This window comes from Zingiber officinale, chromosome 5A (assembly GCF_018446385.1).
Source record: "Zingiber officinale cultivar Zhangliang chromosome 5A, Zo_v1.1, whole genome shotgun sequence".
Taxonomy (NCBI): Eukaryota; Viridiplantae; Streptophyta; class Magnoliopsida; order Zingiberales; family Zingiberaceae; genus Zingiber; species Zingiber officinale.
Window position 1 is genome coordinate 31,167,006 of NC_055994.1, and position 6,734 is coordinate 31,173,739.

Sequence of the window (6,734 nt, forward strand, 5' to 3'; positions counted from 1 at the left end):
TCATATCATTTTAGTTATGTAAAATAAAATATAATCTCCAATTATTTGATTCCATTTAGATAATATAATAAAATTTTATTTATTTAAAAAATTTAATATATAATTTAATATAATATTTTGTTGTATTATCCTTAATTCAATCATAAATACGATGATATTATATGTTTATCCAAATTAAAAAGAAAAAAAATATGATAATATTATATACATGTATGCACCCTCTATGCAAGTGAAGAGAATTATATTAGGACAATTTTAGATTGTATTTATTTTAATTTCTGAAATTTATATATATATAATAAAATTGGATAATGTTTATTTCTTTTTATTATTTTAGATTTTTTATATTATTTTATTGGTATTTAATTAAGTCAATTTAATTTATCTTAATGGTAACTATAAGTTGTTCGATTTAATTTATTAAAATTTTAATAAAATGACAAAGTTTAAAAAAAATTGTTCCTCTTCTTCCTCAACTTACTCTGCTGACGTCCGTCACCCATCGCCTGTCACCTGCCACCCATCACCCGTCGCACATCGTTCGCCGCCTGTTGTTAACTACCACCATCCTACACGAACGATGACGATGTCTACTACTGCTGCCTGCTACCACCTCCAACCGTCGCACCACTACCGCGTGCACATAAAAAAAGGTAGATCTGCTACCTTAACCGCCCCCTAGTGTCAGCCCCACGGATATGGAAGGAGGTACATGCAGGTACATAGGTTATGGGTGCATGGTGGAGTAAATCTCAGGTCGTCAGTTCCTGAGAATCGGCCTCTGACCATTACGCTAGAGATGTCATGCACCCACCGTCTGTGTTACGCCCTAGGGGCTACTACGTGCACATAAAGCTTTGGTGGCGACCTGCATACGCGGAGGAATGTGACACCGTCCGCTGCTGATCAGGCACCGCCCCACTCATGCTCAACGACCGTGCTCAGCTCTAATCATGCTTTTCGAGGATAATTTCGGAAAAAAATTGCTTAACTTCTAAAATCGAGAATGTTGACAAGTGACTCATATTTGAATGAAGACTAATGCGGGAGACGTCATGGAAGAAAAATCTATTAAGATAAAAGAATTTTGTTATGATTTTTCATAATAGAATTTTGGTATAATTTTTTATAACATAATTCAATTATGGTTTTCATAATAAAATTCTAATACGATTTTACCGGGTCTGGGTTTAGCCATATTTATAAGGATCATTGTAAACATATTGAATTATGAGAATCATTAAATGAGATCATTTTGTGTAGAGAGAATTTTAATAAAACTTCAACCATTTTTATGGAGTAGGCACGCCACCGAACCATGATAACTCTTATTCTTCTTCGTGTTTGCTCTTTCTTGTGTGTCTTTATCTCATAGCTCCGTGTAATCTCTATCTCTCTTCCTCTTCTTCCGCGTTAGAGGTTAAGAGGTGTTGCTTCCCCTCTTTGCATAACAATTGGTATTAAAACAAAGTTTTGGTGGATTCTTTAACATGTTGGGGATGACTTTTGTAAAGTTTGATATAGTGAAGTTTAACGGAGCCGGAAACTTTGAATTATGGCAAAGGATGGGCAAGGGCTTGTTGGTGGAACAAGGCATGATGAAGGCGCTAAGAGAAAGTAAATTGGAAAGCATTGAGAGATTGGATTGAGAAAAACTTCAGGTGAAGGCAATGACAACAATCAAGCTTTGTCTTATGGATAATATGATATACTATGTCATGGATGAGAAGTCGCTGGTAGTAGTTGGCAAAAACCGGAAAGCTAATACATGTCAAAATTATTGACAAATAAGTTATATCTTAAGAAGAAATTATTCAGGCGAAAGATGGTAGAGGAAATCGATCTGAGTTAGCACATCAATGTATTCAACCAAATTATGAGTAATCCGAGTGGAGTAATGTGAATATCAAGGACGAAGACAAGACATTGATTTTACTAAATTCTTTGTCTTTATCTCCTACGTACTACAATTTGGTTACTACTTTAATGTGGGGTAAGGAAACTCTTAAATTAGAGGCGCTCATAGGTGCACTACTACGTTTTCACCAAAAGAAAAAACAAACGATGAAGTTTCTCAGGGAGGACTTATGGTAAATAGCAACCAAGAGCATGGTAGAAGCAAATCTCGACATGGATCGAGTAACGACAACAAGACTCGTTCTAAGTCAAGAAAGAAGACGGTGATCACGTGCTACAAATGTGGAGGCAAAGGTCATATAAAGAGAAATTGTCCAGAGATAAAGAAATATGTTGCAGAGAACAAAGTTAGTTCGACAAAGTCTGCAAGCATAGTTGAAAAAGAAAATTTAGAGAGTGGTAATAGAGATATGCTATCAGTTATATCGAGTTTGGAGCAACTGACGAATGTTTGGATCTTAGACTCTGTATGTTCATATTGTTGGTCCCGATGCGACCGATAAAAAAGTGGTGAATTGCTTGTAAGTTAAATTCAAACATTCTTTTGTTATCGTTCTTAGCAAAACCAAACACACATTAGTTAATTAAAATAAACATAAACAGAAAGTAAGAAACAATAATATTTTACTTGGTTTGCAAACGGTAAGGTTGCTAATCTAAGGCAATGGAAGCTCACTAAAATTCTCTTTCATTGAAGGCGTAGAAGTCTCTTATAACGTTTAAGCATAGACAAAAAGAAATACAGAATATTGAAGTTAAAGCACAAGTGTTATGTTTAAATGAAGAGAATTAGGACTCTATTTATAGCATATTGATAAAAATGTCCGTTGGCTAACGTGGCATCTTCGGGCGCCTGGAGTGGGTTCGGGTGCCCCCACCAGTGCATTCTATCTTCTTTGGAACGACTCTTCAATCGCTTTAGGATAAAATTTTATCCTCGCTTGTGCGCTTGGACCGGTCTGGACACTTGGAGTGTTGCTGATGTGGACTCCAACAGTTATTCGCTGCAACGTCTCGAAGAGGAGATGCCTGTTTGGTACCAGGCTAGTACGGGCTCCAGGACTTGGTCTAGGAGCCTAGACCAAGTCCAGACGTCTGGACAAAGTCAATATAAAGTTGACTTTGTTCGGCTGTTACTCCGTTCGCTTGGGTGATTTTTTTGGTCATCCAGAGTTGAGCTCACTTGAACCCAACTCCAACCTTCTCTCCTCAAGCAGTCTTCTGCTCCAGCTTCTCATCCCTTAAAAATGTCATGCACATCCTTCTCGCTCTATCAGTGTACTCTTCCATAGCTTCTCATCCCTCGGATGTACCAAATCTGTTAACTCACTTTCCATGTCATCCTTCTCATCCGCTGTATCTTCCTCTTGACTTCTTGTGTTCCTAAGGCCCTACACACTTAGACACAAGGCATCAAAAATGCAGAGCCTAACTTAATCCAATTGATCATATTAAAACTCACCCGGGATACTTACACATATCATATGACTCCAAACAAGGAGTGGTTTGACACTTATAGAGCAGTAAATTTTGGTTCAATGTTGATGGGAAACAATATGTCATGCAGAGATATCGGTATAGGAACATCAGAATCAAGATGTGTAATGGTGTGATCAAAACTTTATGTGATATCAGTCACATACCATGTCACGCCCCCAAAGAGAGTCTCTGTCAGACAAAAATCCGACAGCACCTCCCCTGTACCGGTGACAATCTGAAGCATCACTACAAGCAAAATACATCAGCCACATGCGGCTGGAATATTTATATACACAACCATGCAGTTATAATAACAACCCACACGGCTGGAATGAAACAATCACAACCACGCAGTTATATATAAATCAGCCCACACGGTTGTACCAAAACACAGCGGAAAAACGAAGGAAAGCCCACACAACACAAATAAATACAATGCATGCCGACACGGCTTAAACACAAATACAACACCAAAACCATAGGATAGCCACAAGGCTATACACAAATACAATGCCAAAAATAAGAAAAGAATATACAAAAGAAAATAAACACGGTCTTCGGATGTGACGTAGGACCCGGCAGACAGGATACTCCGAGCGACACCAACCATCTACAAGCTACCTGAAACATAAAGATATACATGCGGTGGTGAGTATAGGTAACTCAGCGGGTAATAGAAAAGACAGTGCACGGTCTACAAATAAAACATGGAGATCAAAAGTATACAGTCTCAGTAGGGAATAAGAACATGATCATACTATCATAATCAATGCATCTGAACATACCTGACATAATAACCTGACATAAACTGTACAAACCACAACTAATATAATGACAGATACATACCCAATCTGGAATCGACACATGGTACAATGATCAGTAAACTCACTGGATCTGCAACAGATATACCCGTGACACCTGTGCAATATAAATACGACTGCACATACATGTAAAATAAATGACATGTATGCAGTATGGCAACCAAATGCAACAACCATATCTCAAACAAGTGCAACAACGACAATCACATGCAACTAGTATCTACTAGGCATGTATGCAGATGCACCGCGCATCAAATGCAAGAATAATAACTGCGTATGCATGCTCCATGGTCACCCCCGCCACCTCTCCGAACACCACGACCCCTGTATGGCCGAGAGGCTTGGGTCTGTGACGACTGTACTACCCTCCAGCCCACTATATAGTGGTCGAGGCGGACAGCCCGCTAGTAGCTATCTAACTACATAGCATCAGGGTCCCTGACTGCTCACAACGCCGGATCTCACTAAACCTCGTGACCGGGTGGCACGACAGGACGAGCGGCAACTGCTCTAGCTACCACTACCCATGAGTGGCCGAGTGTGCGGCGCTAAACCAAACCAACTGATGACTCTCTCACCATAAGGGAGACAATGGTCATCAGATGCAATGAATGATGAACATGATATATATATATATATAATCATCATCCATGCAACAACCCCAAACCTCATAAATACCTCCAACATGAGTATAATCGTCATGATACCTCCACGTATCCCACCAAACATATGTACCCACTACACATGTATAATCAACCAAAACTCCAATAATCCCACCAGACACATGTACACAAAAATATAAGTACAATCAACATGTATCCTCCAATAAAAACACAACGGACATGTGTATATACTCCGAACATACAATCAACACAACTCCTCCAAAAGTACATGACAAATACGTGTGTACATACAACATGCAAATGCACGGTCAACAAGATAACTCCTATAACACATACCCACCTATGTACAGTCCACATCATATACTCAATCAGTATGGGAATACCAACAACCTGACAATCCCTACAAGACATACTATATACGTGTAATCGCAATAGAGTAGATATCAAGAGTGGAGACTGTATATGAATTAAATAGATCATCACAAGGTCAAGCATAAATATCATGCAGGAAAAACAGCAACCGATCATGATAAAAGATAAAGCAGCCTAATTCATCCAGTAAAAACCATGCACTAAGTACGAGAAAATCTACATAGAGGTCAAGGAAGAAATACCCGCCTTGATATATCTCGTATCAATAGAACCGCCCATATCAAAATGAACATCCCATATCAAAGTCCTGCATAAATCAATACATATATTTCATTTAGCTAAATTCATATGATTAAATAGCTAAATAAAATCCCTAACCCAACTAGGATCACTCCAACTAAATCTGATCTCTGATTAATCCTCCAAACAATCCTCAATCAATCCAACACATACCAATAACGATCATGTTTAACTCCACCTAGTGATCCAAATCCAATACGATATTAAATCCATCCTTAATCCAATTCCTTCTAAACCAAACATAATCCACAACCATCAATTAATCCAACCCAAAATTAATCACCATTGACCATCACACCAATCAAATCCAATCATCCACAATCATCTCATTATCTCTTATCAATATGAATTAAATCAATACATCTACTCACCACAAATAAATCTAAACAAGAATAACAAAACCCTACAAGCCATAGAAAAACCTAATTTAGCGATATACTAATGAGGAAATCAAAAGTACATCATCAAAATACACTCACCTAGAGATAAGACAGCTAATCCAATAGTTAGTAGCTTTTCTTTCACTGTCCGGAAGCTACAAAGAACACTACCACCAAATTCCTTCCAAGATCAAATCCAGAATCCAACTATAGAGAAATTGGTTTACTGAAACCCTAATAAACAGAACCATACTCACCTCCATCAACCCCCAAATCTTCATCCAAACCCTACTCAGCCGCAAGAATTGAAGGAGATGAAGATCTGCTCAAGGAAGATCCATCACTAGTTGATCTGAAGCTTTCCCCTAGCCAAAAATAGAAGGATATCTAAATTGGAATCCATAGGACTCGAAACCTTGAATCCACCAGATTTACCCGACAAAACCTTACCTCAATCGAACATCACCTCTTCATCCAAGACCCTATCAGCCGCAAGAAGTGTAGAAGGCTGTGATTGGCTCAAGAGAAGCAACAGATTTGAAGAGGATGAATGAGGAGATTAATCGGCTGGGGACGACGCGAATCAGAGCCCTCGCTGTGCCCTAGCCCCACCGAGTTGTTGTCGCGTGCACCAGCACAGCCGAAGAGATGGTCGCTCTGTCAAAGAAGGTCGGAGTCATCAAGATCCGACAACGCTTACCCTCCAGTGACACAATAGAGACGAGATCGCCTATGGAAGAAGCTTCTCCGCCGGTGTCGGGTGTCCACGCGCGAGGGAGAATAGAAAGAAGCGTCAGGGAGAAGCGGACCACAGCGGCGCGAGAGAGAGACGAAGAGGAGGA